At 39.7% G+C, this 22816-nt stretch overlaps 1 protein-coding gene across 3 annotated transcripts in view; it reads left to right on the top strand.

The window, feature by feature from the left end:
- The first annotated feature begins 14885 nt into the window (after positions 1-14885).
- Positions 14886-22816, top strand: part of TP53INP2 (tumor protein p53 inducible nuclear protein 2) — a 33291-nt gene continuing 25360 nt past the window's right edge. The window contains exon 1 of one of the 3 annotated variants that reach the window (XM_007430612.4): positions 14886-15703. The gene's annotated coding sequence lies outside the window, so the exon portion shown is untranslated. Of the gene's footprint in view, positions 15704-16579; positions 17010-22816 lie in introns of those variants that run through there. The other 2 variants (XM_007430610.4, XM_007430611.3) reach the window with 2 other exon arrangements.

A 22816-nucleotide genomic window follows, 5' to 3' on the forward strand; every position in this document is an offset into this window, starting at 1 on the left:
TTGGGGTCCTCAGTCACCAAAAGTTACTCTCTACTTTAAGCCATCAACTCAGTTTACAATCACATTTGTTACATTCATAAAACACACTGAGGAAAAATCAAACAAATGACATTCAGATTTAATATAACATATGGCTCTAATCTCTTGAGGGGGGTAGCAATGGCCAAACTCATATTTAAACATTTGTTCAATCCTATATTTATTGCATTTTTCTACCCAATGTAAATGGGCCTCACATAACAAATCAGCTCCAAAATATGATTATGTATTACCTTCATATCTTGTCCTTTGCCCAAGTCCTCTGTAGCTTACCTGGCCCTCTCCCTTTTACACCACAAGATGAGTTATGCTGAGCATGGCTGAAAGTCAGCCAGTAAGCTTGATGTCTGCATGTGAACTCAACACATTTCAGTCTTAGAGCAGCATTAACCAGTTCTGCACATACTGGCACTGTCACAGTGGATGTGCTATACGCTAGATGTTATTGGCTCCAACCCCCCCTCCCCCCAACTTACTGATCATCTTCCATTTGCTTGGCTGTCACCACAGCCATCTACTCTATCCCATTGTTTTGGTAGCATTTTGCAGTAAATTAGGTTTGATGTTTTAACAAAGACAGTCACATCAATTTCCATATTTTTACTGCAGTATTTGTATTTCTCAGATGCATGAACTTGTGGCATTGCTCAACAGAATGTCTTGCACAGGTCATGCACTAGCAGAGACTGGAGACACAGCAGGGAGTGGCACTAAGTTCTGCCACTCTGTCAAAAAGTTTGCCCTCCTGCTGTATAGTAATAGAGCACTGCAACCACACATTTGCATGACTCAGAAGCATTGGTACCAAACAGTAAGGCTCACAATCCCAAAGAATCAGTGGAAGATGACACAGATTGTTAACTATGCTGTGCAGGTGAAGCAAGTTGGATTTGTTGTTAGAAGCATCAGAAAACATACAGTGAGAAAAAGTAAAATGCCTTCAAGTTGATACTGATGGCTAGTGACTTACCCGGACACAGAAAGTAGTTTTCTTGGCATGATACGTAACTGGTTTGCAACTGGCCTCTTCCTGGATTTTTTTTTAAATTCCCACTCTAGCCTACAGCATAGACTTTTTGTTGTTGCTGTTGTATTACTTTCTTTTTTCTTTCACTATTGTTTTTTCACTTTGTTTTGTTTTATTAAGATGATAAAGGAAAACAATATAAAAAAGAAATCTCCCTTTCTAATGTTGGTCAATCTCAAACAATTGAATAAGAATTGTGGCCCATAAAGAGCAAACAATACTGAAATAAGAACTTGATTCTTTAAGACTGAGTTTCTCAACCTTAGCAACTTGAAGATGTGTGGACTTCAACTTTCAGAATTCCCCAGCCAGCTTGTTGGCTGGGGAATTTGGGGAGTTGAAGTCCACATATCTTAAAGTTGCTAAGGTTGAGAAACCCTGCCTTAAGATAATCATTTGCCTCTGCGATGTGTTTGTATGCATGTTCGTGTGTGTGATTTTATTGTATATAGAATGTACACAAAATATTGATGAAAAGAACTGAAGCTGCAAACTTTATTTCTTCAGTAAACTACCAGCCTCTTTTCTGCAGGTTAATTTTAACTGGGATATCACTTGCTGGCACAGAAGGAAATTTTATCCTAACGAGTCCTCTCATTCAGAGTAACCCAGACAGGAGTCTTTTTTCCATCTTCAAAAAAAAGACAGCTGTGAGTGTCAGCATGTCAACGCTTACTGTTTTTGCCAATGCACTATTAATAGAGTGATTTGAATTTGTGCTGTGGATGGTCACAAAATGATTGATAGCACATCAGACCAGGATAGGCTCTGACCCACAGCCCTTCACAAGCATGTGGCTGTTGTCACTAAGTGTGGGAGAAAAATTCCATGCATATGGAATTCAAGTTTGTGTGCTGAGGACTCTAATACTGGACTGCAGTCGCAGTAAAATTTTCCTTCCTTCCTTCCTTCCTTCCTTCCTTCCTTCCTTCCTTCCTTCCTTCCTTCCTTCCTTCCTTCCTTCCTTCCTCCCCCCTCTCTCTCTCGCCAAAGTATTGCTTAAAGTAGTAAAAAGCAAAATGCACAATGAGATCACAACACTATAGAGATGAATGAGTGGTCAGAATAATATTCCAAGTGATATCAAAGTGAATACCCATCTCTGGACCCACGCTGCGTTCTGCCCAAATGTACCGCTGCATTTCCTCTAAAGAGAGGGCAGCCAAAAAGCAGCTACTAGCTTTGCTTGTCCAAGCAGCAAAACTGTTTCACCCATAAAATATATATACTAGATGCATATAGAAAGCATAAAAGATTCCTGAATTTGTGGCTCAACTATTAGCATTACTACTAATATCCAGGCATATAGATAGACTGTACTTTGGAAATGCTAGTTACTCAAATAGTTACTATATCTTTTTCCATACCAGTCTTCCAAAAGAGCTTGAAGTGACATCAAGAATTCTTCTTTTCTCTCTCTCAGACGCACAAACACACATTATCTTCACAACAACCCTATTAGGAAGGTGCAATTATGAGCAAGTCCCTGGGCAAAGAACTTTTAACCAGCTGAATAGGGGGTTAAACACAGGTATTTTCCAGCTAAGTCTATGTTCCAGCTGTTACAGCTCTTATACAGTACTTCATGCATATTTTAACAATTCCTGAAACAACCTTGTAAAATTACCTTGCTCTTTTATTCCCCTGTGGTGGACAAAAGATAAGAGAGAATCAGTGGCTTTAACAAAGCTCTTGAAGTCATGGCCAGCTAAAAGCTGAACTTTAGCTCTTATAAACATCTGAAATGAACTATTTTACTGTTCCCAGTTAACTCTGATAGAGAATAACCCTAGGCCTAATAGGCTGTTAAATTTAGGCTTGTTCTTAAGTTAGCTTGAACATCTGTGTAATTTCTCTTAAATCTCTGTAGATAATGATCTTAACAGATGTTTGTCACAAAATCCTAAAGACATACCAAAAACTTAACATGGCAATGTTGATTGGCAGAGCTCTCCATAATGGAGAATGGGCATAACTGTGGATTAAAGCCCACTCCATTGTATGTGTGTTGATGTCATACCCACATATAATGGGGCGTATGGCATCAGTCTGCAGACTGTATGTGTGCCTTGGCCTCACCTATTGCTGACATCTCTATGATTAGTAGTTAGAAAAAAGGAGAAAAATCAGAAAGCTGAAATTTGCTTTATTATAGTTTGACTGCATTTGCACAGCAAAATAAGCAATAACCTGTAGTTTACAAATAACTGGGTTCAAAACCCACAAAATGAATATAAAACACAAATTGTGGCTTACTATGATGCAAATGCAACCAGTTTTTCCCAGAAATAATAGTTATCATCACTTTCCAGGGCTTCTGAAATGAGGCCAGGCACCATAGGTTATGCATCTTTGTCTTAGTGATTTTTAATGTGGCCATGTATCGTACTTCATAAAAGCCAGTTTTCTGTATACAATAAAGGGGTCAAAATTCTGGTTTATGCTTAACAAATGACAAAAGAACAAACTTGGGGCCACAAATCTGCCCATCAACAATAATTTCCTGGACAACCGATTTGTAGCCAAACCTGGTAAAGGCCAGTATTGTCAACATACTCCCTGATTATAAATTTCTTTGCTTCATCAAATAATTGGGATAATACAAAAACACCCATGATGTGATTAAGAGTATTGCTAGATTAAGACATCAAGAGTGGGAAGGAAGGAAGGAAGGGAGGGAGGGAGGGAGGGAGGGAGGGAGGGACACAAGGCTAGGTTGAAGTCATAAAAGCATTGCTAAAGGGCAGGAAGAAAAGGACCCAACAACTTTTAATGAATTGACTTGGAGAAAATGGAACCTAACCAGTTTCCAGGCTAGCCTAGTCAATGTAGCAAAACAGGGGAAGGTGTAGACCAACATCTGTACATCAGATCAGGCAAAGCTGTATCTACAAATGTGCAGAGCTTTCAACATCTAGAGCTGGTAGCAGCACTATTAAAGAGATTCTCCTTAAGCACAGTATTCTCTTTTGAAAAGAAAATCCTTACAGAAAATTTGCATAGCATGAATGAAACAATACATACCCTAGAATGGTTTCTAAAGTATCATAGTGCTTCCTATTATCCAGCACACATGAAAAATAAAGTTATTAAATCAAGTTACTTGAAATAATTGCCTACTGAATCAGAAGGGTCTTCAAAAGTTGCATCAGATAACTTCAGTTATTACGTGGCTCCAACACATACAATACTCTGTAATAGGCATTTTGAAGGAGTTCATTTTAAAAAGTGTTAAGCATCTATCTACAATTAATGCAGCGGGTAACATGGCACTCCAATTTTTTCTTCCTTTGCAGATAGGCAATTCTGTATTTGCCCTGAGTGATGTTTGTTTTTAAACACTACTTAACAGGGGGTAAGACTCTACCTCTGAAAGTAATAAGAAAGTTTTGCATTGTGGAGAAGTGCCAATGATCACGTCAGACATTCTGTTTCAGAGACAAACAAGATTATTATGAAGAGTTTTCTAAGGATCTCCCATTAGGACAGGGTCTTTATTCTCTAGCCAAAAGGAAATGAAATTTAGAAATAAAATAGAAATAATGTAGCCAACAAAATAGAATAGCTAAAGGGAAGATGATTTCACTATTAAATGGTTGCTGTATTATGAAAAGATCATATCAAATTAGCTTCTTTTTCATGAGATGAAGATATTGCTCAGCCAGATTCAAATATGGCAATGAAGAACTATAACTCCTGAGCATAATTGACTGTGCTAATGTATATCAAAGGTGCTAAGTCCTTTTAAGAATCCAAGAAGTGTGCCCTAAGAAGACTGGGATAGACAGATGAAACTAATTTTAGCATACTTATAAAGTCCTAAGACATGTAAAAGTTTAGATAACGTTGAACCAAGTCTGACAACAAGCAACCAAACTGCCACATGTTACGAACAATGATGTGGTCATGGAGGTGGAAGTCATGGAAACATATATGGAAAGAGCTTTAAGGGTCAATATCAGCAATGGAAAACATGGAACAGGAGGTTAAGGAATTTACCACCTTGGCTAAAGATACATGTCAAACTTTGAGAAGACAAGATGAACCACAGTGACATTCAGTGGCTTTACTTTACAGTACTTGCATTATTTCAATTATAAATATGAAATACTAGTTAAAATATTACATTGCATTAATATCTAGATATAGTGGATCAGGTCAAATTATCTTCTTAAAAACTGTACAGATCTTCTTAAAAACTGTACAGATCCTATGTATACAAGACTAAGACAACAACAAAAAAGTATTGACTGATTTCTGGCTGAAATGTTCAAATTAGCAACACAAATTCCTTTCAAAGTCTATCATGTTATGGGTTAAACGACAGTTCTAGTCTGATGAACTTTCTAGAAGAAAAGTTACCAGCAGAGATTTTAATTATTGCAAGAGAAAACCCTCCCTTTCCATTTATACTGTAAACCAATTAGGGAAAGTCTCAAGTCTTCTAAATTTAGCACTTTATTAAGGCAATTTGGAGAACACAAGCCCAGCTCTGTACTAGGATCCCCAGCAGGAAAATAAAATAACTGTAACAAAAACAGCTTATGAGTACATTTAGAGGCTTTTTAAATAGACTTCTTTAAGTACAGTGGTACCTCGGGATACGAACTTATCCGTTCCGTGACTCTGGGCGTATCCCGAGTTGGTCGTAACCCGACGCAAATTTCCCCATAGGGTTCAGTGTAAATCCGGTTAATCTGTTCCACCCTCTGAATTTGGTCACACCCCAAAGCAAATTTTCCCATAAGGTTCAATGTAATTACCGTTAATCCGTTCTGGCGTCCGCGGACCACGTGTCAGGGGTGGGAAAATGGCCGGGCGCGGCGCAGCGGGAAAACGGCTGGGCACGGCGCGGCGCAGCGGGAAAACGGCTGGGCGCCGCACAGTGCGGCGGGAAAACGGCTGCGGACCACGTGTCAGGGGCGGGAAAATGGCCGCGGACCACATGTCAGGGGCGGGAAAATGGCCGCAGACCACGTGTCAGGGCAGAAAAATGGCCGTACCCCGAGGCGGAGTTCGCACATTGAGGTAAATTTTTGCGGCCAGAGCTGGTTGTAACCCGAAAAGTTCGTTAGTAGAGGTGTTCGTATCCCGAGGTACCACTGTACTGCCAAATTTGAAGGGAGGGGGAATTATAGGTGTAAGATAAATGTAATACAGATAGTCCCCGGGTTAAGAATGCCTGGTTTATGGATGACCCATAGTAAGAATGGAACCAAAATGGAGCAAAATTTGAGTTAAAATACACAATGATTTGAGTTAAATACACATTAGTTGAGTCAATTATATAATACTACTTATACAGTATTATTTATTTATTTTATTTATTAAATCAATTTATATAGCCACCCATCTCACCACAGGTGATTCTGGGTGGCGTACAACAAAGCTAAAAACTGTAAAATACATTAAAAATATATAAAACAAAATAAAACAGAGAATAAAAGGAAGTTAAAAATAAGGAAGCCACCTCACTAACTCCCCATCCCCTGGAGTCTCCAGGCCTGCTGGCATAACCAAGTCTTAAGGATTTTTATACTATTATTATAATAATAATTATACAATAATACTGTTCATGTTTAAATACAAATTCGACCTAAGGACAGACCTTGGGAACAGAACTTGTTCTTAAACTGGGGACTACCTGTAAAGCTAATGTTCTGATTGATTCTAATTTAGATTCAGAATTACCATGAAGTCACCAAACCCAGTTTGTCTGGTCATTTACTGTCAAGTAATTCAAGGGACCATCAGATGAAAGGATGAAGATTATTTTAAGATGGCAAAATCACTGACATTTGATGCAACATTTGGTCAATAAAAAGGTACTCTTCCATTCATGTTATTTATTTTCCTTTAATGTTTTGTGCAATCTGTTACAGGTAGTCCTCATTTAGCGACCACAATTGGGACCAGCAACTTGGTCTTTAAGCGAAGCAGTCACTAAGTGAAAACACCACTGTGCTTATTATCTTACTTCAGCTTTCCTTTGCTTTACAGACCTGTGAAGGTCATAAATGTGAGGACTGGTCATAAAGTTATTTTTTCATCACTGTTGTAACTGCAAACAGTCACCAAATGAGGCAGTCACTAAATAAGGACTACTTGTAGTCCATTTTGGGATCAACTGATACATATGTCCTAAATGTGATATTTCCTGATATTTATAACCTGATCTTCTGTAATTAATATTTTATTTTAAACATAAATTTACTTATAATTTATTTCAGACACAATACACATAAATATGATAGATAGATAGATAGATAGATAGATAGATAGATAGATAGATAGATAGAGCTATATATAATTTATATAATTTCAAAATAATTTCCTATATAAAATGTAGGAAATTGAAAAGTCTTATAGGTCTTCTAGTCCAATCCTGTGTTCAGTGTAGGAATTGTCATGTCTACCCAAGAACAACAATGAGGTGATCCAGTCCAGTATAGTTCCTTTATTAGCTTGCACCTAATAGACAGAACCTCTCCAGACTAAACCTATGCCAAAGCAACTAGTGGATATACCCTGTAAGACTGTAGGGAGGGGCTAGTCTCATCCATCTTCTCATGGTCCTGCTGTGGGCTGAGAAAGCGCTTCCCCTGGAATGCTCCCCCTCCCTCTTGATAACCTTGAACCTCCGTTCCTGTATCCTCCTTGCACATGCCTTCCATTACAGGAATCCACTAAATCCTTTCCAACATTAAGTAACAGCAGCTGGAGACCAGGCCATCTGAGGTCCAATGACCAGGCAAAAGAATATAGTTTGGGGGGCTGGAGAACAGCATCAGTAGTGAACCTCACAGTTGTGTTCCCAAGACAGGACTGTTCCCTGGCTCCCACAGTACCTCCCCCTGTCCATCACCATCAGGATGTTATTGCTTGCCCTTAATCTTCCCAGCATATATTCTCTCCTTGACACTTGCCCTTAACCATCCCCTGTCACTATGCCCCAAACCCCAAACAGTATTCTGTTACTGTCAGAAGCATCTGGTGATGCAAGACTGGCTTTTTGACAACGGTACTGAAATCAAACAACTTTCCCTTCTGGAAACCTCTACGTTTATGACGATTTATTCCCTTGGGCCTTTCACCTTGACAGATCTGTCTTATATAAATATAAAATATAACTATTTAATGCCCCCCCAACAACTAGCCTGAACAATTCCCAATATTAAATATAATTAATTAATTAATATATAAATGAAATAAAATGAATTTTAGTTGTTATTGTGATCCCACCCACCAATCAATCACCTAGCACTTTTTGGAGTATGGGCCTCAACCAACACTCAAGGACTAAGAATATCCCTTAGCATGGAAAAAGTTATGCACCTTGGCTGCACATGAAGGTCAGAAAACTCACATACAAATTTAAATCAAGGATAGAGTATTTGTGCTATAACTCATTGTGAGCACACACAGTCTGAGAAATGGATGTGGTTACAGGAAGTCTCATTCTGCATGAAGTTGCCATGGCACAATCCTCAAAGCAACACTCTAAATGTACAAATGAACCAATGGGTATGGGTAGCAACTATTACACCATCTCCAGTTATCTTCAGACATTATTTGCTCCGTCTGCTTCCGGGTCCAATTCAAAGTGTTGGTTATCACCTTTAAAGCCCTACATGGCATCGGTCCAAGTTACCTGAAGGACCGTCTCACCCATCACATCAACCTGTCCCACCCAGTCAGGCAGATAAGGCATGTTTGCAGACCCCGTCAGTGAGAGAATGTCGGTTGGTGGGGCCCAGGAGGAAAGCCTTCTCTGCCATTTCCCCCTGCCTTTGGAATATTCTCCCCCCAAGAAGTGCAGCAAGCCCCTACCCTCCCGGCCTTCTGGAAAGGATTAAAGACCTGGCTCTGCCAGCTTGCATGGGGTGATAACAATCTTACCCAATCCTGGGGGTGGCTGGCTTGATGATGCTCTCTGAGTTACTGCCAATTTTATATATATTCTTGGATCTATTTATTTTCTATTTATTAAGAGTATTATATATTGTAATTTTAATTGATTTTAACTGTTTTGTAAACTGCCCAGATTCGTTTCAATGAGATGGATGGTGACAAATTTGATAGATAGATAGATAGATAGATAGATAGATAGATAGATAGATAGATAGATAGATAGATAGACAGACAGACAGACAGACAGACAGACAGATAGATAGATAGATAAATTGACTGTTCTCTTCTAAACAGACATGAACTGCTGAGACTGAAGATCTGTTTTTCAGGCCCCTGAAAAGAGTTCCATCAGCTGCTACTGAATATGTGGGTTGGTAGAAATGCTGTTAAAATATGGAAGGAGATTTTTTAAATTCAGGATATGGTTTGGCTTTAAAACTAATCTCTGGCATCTGAAGAAACATCTTTAATAAAATAAAGAAATAATTGCACAAAGTTTTGATCACTAGTGCCCGGAGGTATTACAAATGTCCCTGGAAGCACTCTAGGTTAAATCACAACCCACTGCCCCCCCCACCAGCTTTCATAACCAACATTCAAGCTTTTTCAATTATGAGATCTCCTAATCTGACATAGAACTTCTAATTTTCTGCAAAAACTTAGTTCTTGCTTTGCAATATTCATTAAGGCTGGGGCTATTATATCTGGGCTGCAAAAATCAGATGATCACTAGATGGAAGCAAAGAGTTAGTATTTTTTGTAACTCTTTCCTGCCACCTAGTATTTGTTTATATTTTTGCCACACAGATATGATAGCCCTCACCAAGGCCTGATCATTCAGCCTGACTTTGCATGTCTGGCACCCCTGGTATTCAGTATCCTTAGCATGCCAAGAAAATCCTTTTCATTGTTTTACAGAAAAGTTGTCTAAGTCTTTGAGGAATGGAGGAGAAAGGACTCCTGACTGCTCAAACAAACTTACTTGAAATGGTAATGTTTTCATTTTTAATATAAAAGAAGCAAAAACATAATTTTAAAGTTACATTGCAGGACGCTCTGCATTGGTATATCAGAAGTTGGGATGCATGTTTCAGATTATGTAGTACAGTAGGAATTATAACTTTTTCACCATTGCCCAAGCTTGCACAAAACTCCATCAAAATAGGTGAAATCTCATGAATCTGTCAAATCTCCATGATCTTCCACAATTTCAGAATGCCAAAATCTCACACATTTTTCCTGTAATGATGTGAGATTTGGGCATTTATGCCTGAAATCCTGTAGGATCTGTTTTTAGCACTTTGAAATCTTATAATATTTTACAATCTCACAATGTTTTGAACACGAGCCTTTTTTTAAAATTTTGCTTTACCTATTTTGAAGGTTCCATAGATGACATCTAAGAGGATTCCAGGAACAGCCAATCATAGAAATACAATCAATTGGGAGTACAATATAGGTAGTCCTCACTTAACAACCACAATTGGGACTGGAATTTAGGCTGCTAAGTGATGCAGTTGTAAAGCAAATCATCATGTGACCAGACCCGATTTTACGACCTTTTTTGCAGCAGTCGTTAAGCGAGTCACATGGTCATTAAGCAAATCATGCAGTCGTTAAGTGACTCGCGCGGTTCCCTATTGATTTTGCTTGCCAGAAACTGACTGGGAAGGTTCCAAATGGCAACCACATGACCTTGGGATGCTGCAACCATCATAAGTGCAAACTGGCTGCCAAGCACCCAGATCACAATCACATGACTGCAGGGGTTCTGCAATGGTCATAACTTCGGGCACCAGTTGTAAGTCACTTTTTTTAGTGCCATTATAACTTCGAATGGTCACTAAATGAACAGTCGTTAAGCAAGTACTACCTGTATAGCTCAGGGTAGCCCTGCATAAATTTAAAAGCATGATACCAATGACTGTTGATGACTCAAAAAGAGAACAGAATGCTGATTTTCTAACATGTTGGAAGACATAAATTCCTACTGCTTTCCCATGGCTCCTGTTCTTCTATAATCTCCCTGTTCTTTATTTCTAGTTCTCCCCAACTCATTCTGCACTGGAAGAGCTGGTCCAGGCATACTAGTCAGAGTAGGCAAGAAGTAATGCTTTAAACAAATCTCATGCAGCTATGAAATCACTCTAGAATCATCTGAGCAGAAACCTCAAGTGGGAAACTCAGATCATGACAAGATGCCATCAACCAGACTTTGATGGCTAAACTGAACCATCAGTTCTTACCAAGAGATTTCACATCAAGTTTTCCAGAGCCAAAGAACAACCAAAGACAGTATGAGATCTGACTGAAAGGTTACCACTCTTCACTTGCATAGTTATATTGAAACTTCAAACTCTGACTTCATCCCCTGATCCATTGTTTTAAAAAAAGAGGAGGGAATAATAAGGAATATCTTTAGACATTACAAAAGTATTCCAATATAACATATTTCTAAACCAAGATACTCCAATTTAAATGGATTATGAAGGTGCAAAGGAGAATAATACCACATAATATAACCACATAACAGAAAAGCTAAACATTTTCCACCTGATGTTCATGAGTTCACATGGGAATTTTAATGATGGGACATAGCAAAATATCCAATTAGGTCTCCTTAAATGTTTTGCTCACATGTTTTTCAGAGTAATCTATATTTCTTTAATACATGTTCCATCACCATGTAAAGCAGACTGGAGATCAAATGAAGAATACTCAACTTCAGAATTAATAATAGACATTGCTATGCAGGATTGAGAATTCCTCTAATTCTTGAATCCGTTATTTCAGGCTGTTAAAACTAGAGTGAAATTTCCACTTCAGAGCAGTTGGGTCAAAAAGCTGGAAGCTAGTAAGTGTTCACAATGGTTTAATTGAGTCCTAAATGCAGCTTACCCTTCACTATACAGTACAAGGAAATCAAGTCTAAAATGAAGGTTCAGATCTGCACGGCCAGAATGTCAAGTCCAGTAGCAACCTTTTTCTCCTCACAGACCCTTTCCCCACTGCTGAGCTGAAGGGCTATCCACTCATTAAGTAGGCAGAAAACACTACCCACATAACATTTACTGTTCCTATTGCCAATCCCCATCTGCTGCTGCTTCAAATCACTTTAAGTCACCTGACCTCCCTCCAAAATAAAGGTGACAAAGCCTAACATATGTGGTGAACCTTGAGGCTGCCCTTGGACAGAGTTGGAAGAAGGAGAAAAATATTAATCTGATACAGCCAAGGATGAATTAAGGCTGTCTCGTTTATGGGCTGTGAACAAGATGAAGGCCATGTTATGAGGAAACAGAAAAAAAGATGTTGCCAAGGCATTTTTATGCTGTGGTTAGTGCAAGTGGGGAAGATCCTTAGACTTGTCTCTGTGACAAGGCAGTTCTTTCATTTATTAATTTTTACATAGTAATTTTAGCCAGGCAAGCTGAATCTTTTTTAGCTCTTCCTTTAATTCCTGGTTCCTCAACTGAAACCACATTCAGTATGGCTGTGATAAGAGCCCCACTTCACCAGACAGAGCCATTCCCAACATTTGGACACAGGCAGCTACATTAGTTTGTTACAACAAAAGCAATAAAGAGCCTCTTTGGCATCGCAAAGGTTAACATAGTTGTGAAATAGAAGTCACTTTATCTACGTACTGTATGTACCTACTGCTGCTGCAGTAGGGAACTTGCTGGTCCCTTCCAGCCCTTTCAGGAATAGCTTATAACCAAATGGTTTGGGCATGATTTGTTTGCATGATCATTAATATTTTGAGCTATGTCTCATTTTATTCTGTCTGGATCAGTGGGAGGAGGTGACAGAAAGAACTAAGAGAGATTTACAGTTTACCATTGCACGGTACAAATAAAGTGGAGGATTTGCAAAGCTGTAAAACCTGTTGGACCATGGAGAAGGGGGTGGGGATCATAGGGTTCACATAACAGAAAGATCACCATACAGGAGGGAAAAAGCATTTAGTGATATCTTGATCTTTGAAGAATCCCACAACACAGAAAAACTGGATTTTTAAGTACAGGAGAAACTGAGACAAAGAAGTTTTAAGCATGGGTTTGGAGATGTATCATGTGGATGGCATGCAAACTGGAGTTCACAAGTGGCTACCACTGAGATTTCTTTCCCCCTTTGCCTTCCAGTTTCAAAGCAACATCTTTTTTACTTCTTCAGGTCCTATTCATTTAGAAGGTATCTCCCCTGTACCAATCGCTGCAGTAATATGTACCCAAGCTGTTATTCACTATCATAGCTTAGAGGGTCTGTTAAATGCAGTACAGGTAGTCCTCGACTTACGACCATTTAACAACTGTTTGAAGTTACGACAGCGCTGAAAAAAGTGATTTACGACCGATCCTTGCACTTATGATTGTCGCAGCATCCCCACAGTCATGTGATCAAAATTCAGGTGCTTGGCAATTGGCATGTATTTACGATGGTTACAGCATCCCAGGATCACATGATTACCATTTGGGACCTTCCCAGGGGACTTCCAACAAGCAAAGTAAATAGGGGTTGCTGGATTCGCTTAATGACCATGTGATTCACTTAACAACCGCAGTGATTTGCTTAACGACTGTGGCAAAAAGTTCTTAAAATCGGGCACAACTCACTGCATCAGCAACGGAAGTTCTGGTCCCAATTGTGGTCATAATTCAAAAACTACCTGTAACGGTATCTGAGAAGCTTTGCTGCTTCCCCTCTTGGTAATGGTAACTTTTGTTGCTATTTTTACAATCAACCAAACAAATGCACACAACCTGAACAAAAAGCATGATGGGACAGGTATATGGCAATTTATTCTCTTTCCATTTTGTGCGGAGTTGGGTGTTTGTTTGTTTTTTGTTACTTTGGAACCTGCAGTCATTCTGTCAAGGTATCAATAGTAAAACATTTTTTGAAGGCTCCTACTGATGCAGGACAGAGCACTGGCTGGCTGTGGTGTTCTCTGCTTATTCTCTGTGTTTTGAAGTCAGCAGAAATGAAGATGACCAAAGGTCAGCTCTGAACTACTTTGGACAGACTTAGGAGTCAGGAAGGCAAGACATGTTCTTAAAAATTCCTCAAGAGAGCTTTTTAAAACAACTATAGCATCTCCCTATCTTAGAGATATGATGTAAGGTTATAATGTAGAGTTATAGAATTCTATTACATTTCTTAGTATCTCCTTTGATACAGAGTAAGGTAGAATTATTTTCACTATTGGAATTAAAGCTTTGCCTTCCCTTTTAAATATTGTTACAACCTAGGGCCCTCCAAATGCTTTATATAAATGTTAATATCACCAACCAGCAGCATAGCAAAAGACACCAGGTTGTGTTACAGGATCTTTAAAAAATATCTGCTTATCCAAAGGTTAAGTTTTGGAAAGAGAAGACACATCCAAGAGTGCTTCTCTCACATACTTTGTAGGTACACACAGTACACATTTGCAAAGCTCCCTTCAAAATTAGTATAAATGCCTTTGCTTCTTCTTAATCCCAAGGGGTAGCCATCTTTAAAATAAGTCTGTATAACAATTTGCTTATGTTTAAACTGAATATATAAAAAGAGAAAGATCAAAAATAAAGCATATTATACCACAAACTTTTTAAAACAATGGCCTGCTTCAACAGTTGAACAAAACACCATCTCATTTGGCAGAGATGCCTGGAGCAAAAGAAAAAAATAATGTCAGTGTGCATGTCGAAGAATGGGAAGGAAATGCAGGGTATGTAACCACACAATTCTTATGCAAAACAAGAGCAGCAGTTACTGTGAATTTGTGGATGAGGCATTCCCTTATGGCCTTGCAAGACGCCCACTAGGTAACAAACGACGATTTCTGAACGGCATTACAAATATCATCTCCACAGGTCTGGTTTTTTTAAATTTTTTATTTTGACAGGGTGACCCCCCTGGAAGTCTGAACGCGAACTACAAGAGAAGCTCTTTTAGATCCTCACTAAGACTTCAACAGCCGAAGGGGCAGATACAGAAAAAGACCTTTACTCATCGGACTCTAAAGCGATCCCACAAGGGGGTGTCCCCTATTTTCAGTTCTTCGCCCCGCCTTCCCTCAGCAGATCCCTCGGGCGAACTGACCACACGGATGTACTCTGCACTTGAAACCTACCTCTACCACCGCGTCGCAAGCCCAGCCCTTCTTTCCACCACGGGTCTCAACACTCACGTGGAGCGCTCAAAACTCCCCCTACCGCTGCTCAAAAAGCCCCGCCTTTCAGCCGTTGGCCATCTCTTATTGGCTGCTGCGAGCGGTTACCATTCCAGCGGCGGGCGGGCTCCTTTGTGACGCCACAATCAGCTGTTTGAACGTTCCAATTTCTGAGCCAAGATCAACTGGGGATTCAGCAATAACAGAAAAATAATAATACGAAAACTACAGTTGGGGAGGGAGAGCGTCCGGATGCAAGGGCACCTGCATGCATTTTGCAGTATTGCATATCTTCTGGGAAGATCAGAGACACAATTGACATTACCACCGCAACCATCTCCTTTCCTTGCATCTGTTTAATTTTTTTGGTGGGGTGTCTTTTTAAAAAACAACAACAACCACCACCATCAGTTCTATTATGAATCTTAGTTGATTTCAATTAAAACTACCTCACAGACTTCGCCTAAAGCTGGTGCTTTAAAAAAACTTGTAGGGTTTTTTTTTGTGTGTGTGTATGTGCTTGTGGCGTGGTTTACAAAACAGTTGGTGACATTAAAAGGCAAGTGAAGGTAAGTGATGCTCTTCCTCTCTCCGACAGTTTATTTTTAAACTTGAGGACCCTGTCTTTGGGAGAAGGAAAACACCGCCTGCGATAGATATATAGATGTTGCTCTTGTCTTTGTTTCTTTGTTTTCTATTTGGTTCATTATATTTTCTTTTTCGCAGTAGCATATGGCATTCAGTTCTGATACCGATTTCCTTTCTGGGGTGACATTTTTAATTCTCCTTTGTATTTGACAGTACATCTGTGTGCCTTCGTGCTTCACTGTAGATTTCTTGGTATGTTGTTATGGACGCGTTGTGGTTTCATCTTCTGGTTGGCAGAGAAAGAGCAGGTAGCCTTATTTGGCGATTGGAGAACAGATCAAGATCTTTGTTCTGAGTTAGAAACCAGACTGGGTTGGCTTCACTCGGGTATGGCTCGGGGGGGGGGCGGTTGGGGGTATCTTGTTTACTTTAAACCACTTGCGGATGAAAACTGATGTCTCTGCGTGTGTGTATCGTATTAGTGTAAGGCTTTTGAGATGAGAACATCCCAGTTTTAAAAACAGGTGCTCTAATAAACCGCTTCATACCCGTTCATAACGAATATTGTTATTTCATTTGGGAAAGGGGTCGGTATTAAACAAAAGCTGTCGAGAAAAATGTCAGAAAGAGCCCGGGGCTTGACTCGTTGACTGGCCTCCTTGGCTAATGGTGCAAAAAGAGCCTTTTGTCTTGACTTTCTTTGGGAACCAGCAGGAAGACAAGCAGCCAACCCGCAGAAACGAGTAAAATTCAGGGAGAGGCGAAGGAGGGATGCGGAGAGGAGGAAGGGAAGGCGAAAACATCCTCTGCCTTGTTTGTGCGGAGACTCGCTTCTCCCTCTCATTGAGGTCATAGCAGGCGCTGGCGGATTGGAAAAGGTTCCTCATAATTAGCTGCAGATCAGAGCGGAGGCTTTTCGTTCAATGGTAGCCTTGAGCGCCAGGCAGGCAGCTCTGCCAGGGAGGGCTTATGCGCTGCAATCCGGCCGGCTCGCTCTCGCTACGTGTGGATGTGGGATGGGTTCCTAAAGCTAATGCCGAGCTCGATGCACCGCGGCTGTTGGCCCGGTTGCTCTGTCTGTCCCTTCCGTTTGTTTTGCTTCGCTGGCGGTTTGACCCTCTGTGGATCTGGACAAGGGGACTGACCGGACCGCCTCTGGGTTTAGAAGTACTGTACAGTAAAAGCCAGGTCCAGGCGTGTCCTTGGATGGACTCGGGTGAGGCGGAGAGCCGGGAAGAAAGGAATCTGCAACTCCTCCTTTATCTGAACCCTGGCAAGTAGCGTCGGGTAAGACCAGGAAGGGCCTTGCGTTTTTTTAAAGGACTTAGAGTTGAGTGACACCAGCTTCTGAATTAAAGCTCGTTACGTCAGATACAATAAAGCAGAATGGGTGTCTTTTCTCTTTAAGAAGGAAAGGGTGGGAGGGGGAGCAATCATGTTAAATGACAATTTTCTAGATCCGATTCCGAAGGAAAAAAAAGCAAGTGCCGTTTCGTTAATGTCACTGTGACTTCTCTTCTGCACATCCCCGTTGTCTTCGCCTGCTGCCTCCTTTGTTATTCGTTTCTTCGTCAACGGATTAAGATTAAAAACTGGTTTCTGTTGCCATTGGCTGCCCGGGACTGAAAGCCTGCGATGACGTTATCATAATTTGCATATGACTTTGTGACGTCACCAAGGCCAGCCTTTCCAATCTCCCCCCTCCCTCTCCCCACCTACGCATACTGAAGCTGTCCTCTTTTGACCTGGTGGTTGGGCTGTCACGTTTGGGAGCGCTGGAGCTGGGCTCGGGCCTTTGAGAATTTGACGGCAAAGGCCTGCGGGGAGCAATGCCACCTTTTTATTTTGGTACTGGTGAAAAAGAAGGTTTGGCAGTAGCATCAAGTAAAACACAAGGGAAGGGCTGAGGAGGATTGAACCAAGATCCACTTACCTTCATTACAGAGCTGTGTAGAGTAGTTCAGATTTCAGTCCATATTTTAACAAGCATAATTTAATGGTAGTAGCTGGTGAGTCAAATCTTAGATGCACTGCTAAAATGGGATGGGTAAATGTGGGATTTTCAGGAAGCTAAGGGGAGGGGGGTGCGGGTGTGGAGGGGTTCAGGCATTGGCAGTTCAAATTTCGATATAATTAATCATGGCTGTTTGAAAATGTGACATTGCCACAATTAATATTAAGGTGCAAATTATGTTACTGTGTGCCATATTTGTACCCCTCCATCTTAGCTGAGAACAGATTTTTTTTAATAATGTTGCTTATCCATGACAAATCGTGCTGAATGCGTAATTTTAAATGTATATACACATTCTTTTATATACACATTCTTTACAAAATTATGCACCATAACCTGCTCTGAATAAGAACATTACTTATGTTCTATTATTTGGCATGATACTTTTTAGAATGGAAAAAGATATGACTCTAAAATCATCCTATCCCACTGAACATCTTATTCAGCAGCCCTTCCAGTTTCTGAGATTTCCATGGGTGTTTCCTAACCACATACGACCACCATCCCGGGGCATTCCGATAATTTTTACTTGCATTATTTGTTAAATAATCAAGATAAATTTATTTCTTTAAAAGTTGCAGAATTTTGCTATATAATGTGTAAGCTTCGCCCGCAAATGGTTGCTAATAGTTATTGATGAAAGGGGTAATATTGTTGTCCGTTTTATTATATGTATTTTTATTGGTCAATGACTGAAATAAATATGATGATGGTGATGATGATACTGCCACCACATCTTAGTATCTTGATCAGGGATTTAAAAAGTTATTTTATATTTAAAAAGCACTAGGCCCCAAACAGTGATTCTTTTTGTGTGTGAGAGGGAGGCAGAGGGACAGATGTATTTATGCAGGGATGTCACTGTAGTTACACTGAATGTTATTTAATCAGTAAGAATGCATTCCTAGACTATAAGACCTTGTTTTCATATCTATATTTATTAAACATTTAAGCAGCATTTCCCAACCTGGTGCATTCCAGATGTTTTACACTTTAACATGCTGGCTGAGAACTATTGGAGCCAAATTCTGGCACATCTGGAAGACAACAGGTTGGGGAAGTCTGAAGTGTAACTTCTCCTAAAATTCCATTTGCAGCCAAATTCAAATTGTCTAGGTTTTGCTGAAATGTCAACATTTTCAATATGTATGATTTCATATATACCAAGCATCATAATCCCTTTAGTGTTCATCTGATCTGGCTGCCATCTGTTTTTATAGCACATAATTAAATATGATTTAAAGGTGTCTGAGAGGGTAGATGAACTAATAATGCTAAGGGATCTGGTCATTTATTAATTGCTATGCTAAAGTAAACCATTTATGCAATAAAATAAAAGAATAAACATTATTTCAAGTTTTTCTCTGCAGCTGTATGGACTAGGAAAGTACTCAGACGTTCCTCTGTATCCATGAAATTACAAGTAATGGATTTGGACACACCAGGTACCTCAAAGATGAGTTGCAATTGTAAACTGCAAACATGTAGTAGAATTTCTATAAGACTGCTCATGTTCTTCTAGCTGTGGAGTTCAACTACCACTGTTTGAACTCACAGCCTCTTAAATCCATCTCATTTTAAGAACAGCAACATCTACCTGCTATAGACAAAGATTGTAAAGTCTGTATCTTGATATAAGAAATACAGTTGAATAGAGACACCCAAGTGAGAGGGTAAAGCTATTTTTTGCATAATTATTCTATCTGAGTAGAAGCTGATGAAAACCACAAAGATCATAAGCACATACTTTTTTACACTGTGGTGATGACCGTACGGGTATTCTTAGGCATGTGATTTTCCTTGGCATCCCATCAGTGGCCATTCTGCTCTCAAGATTTTAGTAAAAAGTCTTCATTCTAAAAAGATTTTTGTTTTAAAAGCTCTAACTTAGTCAATTGCCAAAACAAGAGCCACCCGCTCCTTTCTGCATCACTGTTTTCCCACCCCATGTTCTTATCTAACAGGATAATTTTGGAAAACCTCTGGTTCATAAAACTGAACTCAGAAAAAGAAGAACAAAGCTGTTGCTTGAAACGTTCAAATTAATATACAACCCACTGGAATTATGAAACCAATTTCCAGTAATGCAGGAGAGGAAAAATCCAGAAGAACACTGCTCTAGCACTTTTTAAAGAACTGGGGTTGATGTCATCTGCCAGAGCACAAGAGTACTGTAATGGATAGAGTTCAGTTGCTCTATCAACTGAATGAGGTGATGACAAGGTCTTAAAGCATTAGAGTCAGATTATATAGAACAAAAATAGACAATGTGGTGCCCACTGCATCAGTGTGCCCAGATACCTTCCTTGGTCCTTATCAGGCTCATAGTCCTATCTAACTTAAAAAAAAAAAAATTAAATAGAAAGGTGGCTCATTATAAACCAAAGTGCCAGCTGCTAGCCTCATCGTTATTTGCTGCAATGACTTTTAGAACTATTGGGATGATAGAGAATATGCTGGGAGGCTAGTTTACTTTCTGATAAATGTAAAGATAAAGAGAGAGAAGTGGCCATGCCAATAGGGTAATTATTTTGTGAATAGGTAAGTCTCCCAAAGCAGCTGTTTTGTAAGTATGTGTAATACATTTTCTCAAAGTTCACAGTATGCCCCCTGCTAGAAATATTGCCTACTCCAATACAGAATAGATCAATAAATTTTTAAAAAATGCTAGATATACTTTTTCTTTGATAGAATTCATTCTTCACTCTGTTTAAAAGTTAGCCCTTTATTTCAAGATGGGTTTCATTTCTTACTAAAAGTGAGAGATTGGACTTCTACTGATCGGATTGTTTTTCTTAAAACCTTACACATTCTGTACATTCATTTTATGCAGTCAGAAACAAGCAGCCCTAAGTTCAACACAATGTGCTGTCAGGAAACTATGTATAGAATTCCAGCCACTTGGGCGGTATTGCTAGTCTTGAAATAAAGAATCAGGATGTAAATAATTAAGATAAGCTCCTGTCCTCCAAAGTTGTTACTACATTGACGCCAAGTTTCTATGCACATAAGATTCCTGCAAGCTATCTCATTTTCAAGCAGACCTTACAATGCTAAAGAGAAAGTCTCTCTCTGTCTTTCTCTCTCTGTCTCTGTCTCTCTCTCTCTCTCTCTCTCATTCTCTCTCTCTCTCTCCTCTATACCTCTCTCCTCTGTATCTCTTTGCCAAATATTCATTCCGGGTTTCTTCTCCCAATTTTTCAAGGGCAGAAATACGGAAGTGTAATCCAAATGGAATAAGGAAGTGGTTTGCTGCCTAAATTATTAACCACACACCTTTCTGCAACCTGAGAGCCTGCAAATATATTGGGACTCAGTCATGCTAGCTAGGAACTTTGAGAACTGCAATCCCCACCCATTTGGAGGGACCAAGATGACGAAAGTTGTGCTACACAGTTTAGCTTTGCAATAGCCATTTGAGCTTTGCCACTTTTCTTCTTTGTTGCCTGTTTAATAAGTAATAGATGTGTTCCTGGGTGGTATCAATCTGTGCATTCATGTACCTTTAGTGCAGTTGATAAAGTGAATGAGACTACATCTTTCATTTCCATTTTCTCTTTAAGACACACTAAGAAACTTTGCAGTAGATGTTGGTATTAGATTTTAAGCCTGGCCTGTTTATTGCCTTATACAATCGAGTAATGTGAGAACATTTGTGTATAAACTACTATCTCCTTCTGATAAACCTTAACAGAGGATTTCAAACTGTGTTGCTCATAAGCACTGATAGCTATTTGGATATTTAGATTTATATTCCTACAGTTACCTGTTTTATGTCTTTGTCATGTCCAATGGATGACCTAGTACATTCAAATTACCAGATTGGGTAGGGAATTAAAGATCATTAAAATAAAATAAAATTGAGGCAGATATCTGAATATTGTAATTCCCCTCAAAAGAGAAAGAGAGAATCTGTATTGGGTGCACAGATGCTTTTGAAACTCTGTTTCTTTTTTATCATAGATATTGCTGCTAATTAGGTATACTTTTTCAGTTAAAGTAAGAGATAAACTCCAATCTTATGCCCCAAAAAGTTTACTTTGGATAAGATTTTTTCCACCTCACTCACAAGTCTAGACTGCTTCCTGACTGGGAAGAGGGAAATGATACTCACACAGATATGTGACAATGAAGAATTTAATCACCGCTAATGTAAAAGATGGATGTGGGCATAGCAGAGGTCAAGCCAGAAGGCAGGACTAGAAACAGTATATGGTAAAGTTGTATAAACATTAGAAAGGAAAAAGGACTTGCAAGTTTTATAGCTTTTCCACTTTCATAGAAAAGACAGACTTTAGTAGCTGATGGATTTTCCATTTCTCAAGGTGTATGATTGGGGTATTGGAGCTGGCACTTTGTTTGACGGTGATTCAAGGGGAGTGCCCCTTAGATATACCTCCATGAAGCTAAGCAGTGCCCTGCTTCCAGTCAGTGGAGAGGCCATGCTGCTTTCTTTCTCTTGGGGCCATAGTTTTTGCACACACATAGAAATGATTGTGATATGGATCAACCACCTGAGCCAGATCAGCTTCACTTTGACTCCATCAAGGCAGAGCAATATGCTTCTGCAAGATGAACCAGATCTGTGCCCTCTACTATTCAAACAGAGGCTGGTGGATCTTCTGTCAAATGGAGCACCCTGCATGGCTGGTCCTTCCTTAAGAAGAAGGTTGGGGTAGATATCCTGCAAAGTTTTGATTCTATGCTAAAATGATGATTCTAAGTTAATCAGGACAATCCGGAGTTTGGCAAGATACCAGTGTCGGCAGGCACGACTATCTAAATGAATTATTTCCTACTACATACTAAATATCTTCCTCTGGCACAATCCTTTTAGAAGGATTGGCTGCGTCAGAAAGGTTTGGAGTTGAGCAGCTGGGTGGAGGAGATTACCTAGTGGATCTTAAGTTCCATACCAGAGCTTGGAAGGCTGTAGCTGTGTCCTTATGCTAGAAAGGGGAGGAAAGACTCTGTCTCCCATGAGTTTAATCTCCTCTCCCTGAGAACAGATGGCTATTAAGCTTACTGGCCTATAATCCCAACTGTATCATTTCTTCCTCCCCCTTAGAAAGGAGAGGGG

Source organism: Python bivittatus, unplaced genomic scaffold (genome assembly GCF_059951505.1).
Source record: "Python bivittatus isolate LINGU-HERP-01145 unplaced genomic scaffold, Pbiv_v1 ctg000700_np1212, whole genome shotgun sequence".
Classification (NCBI taxonomy): Eukaryota; Metazoa; Chordata; class Lepidosauria; order Squamata; family Pythonidae; genus Python; species Python bivittatus.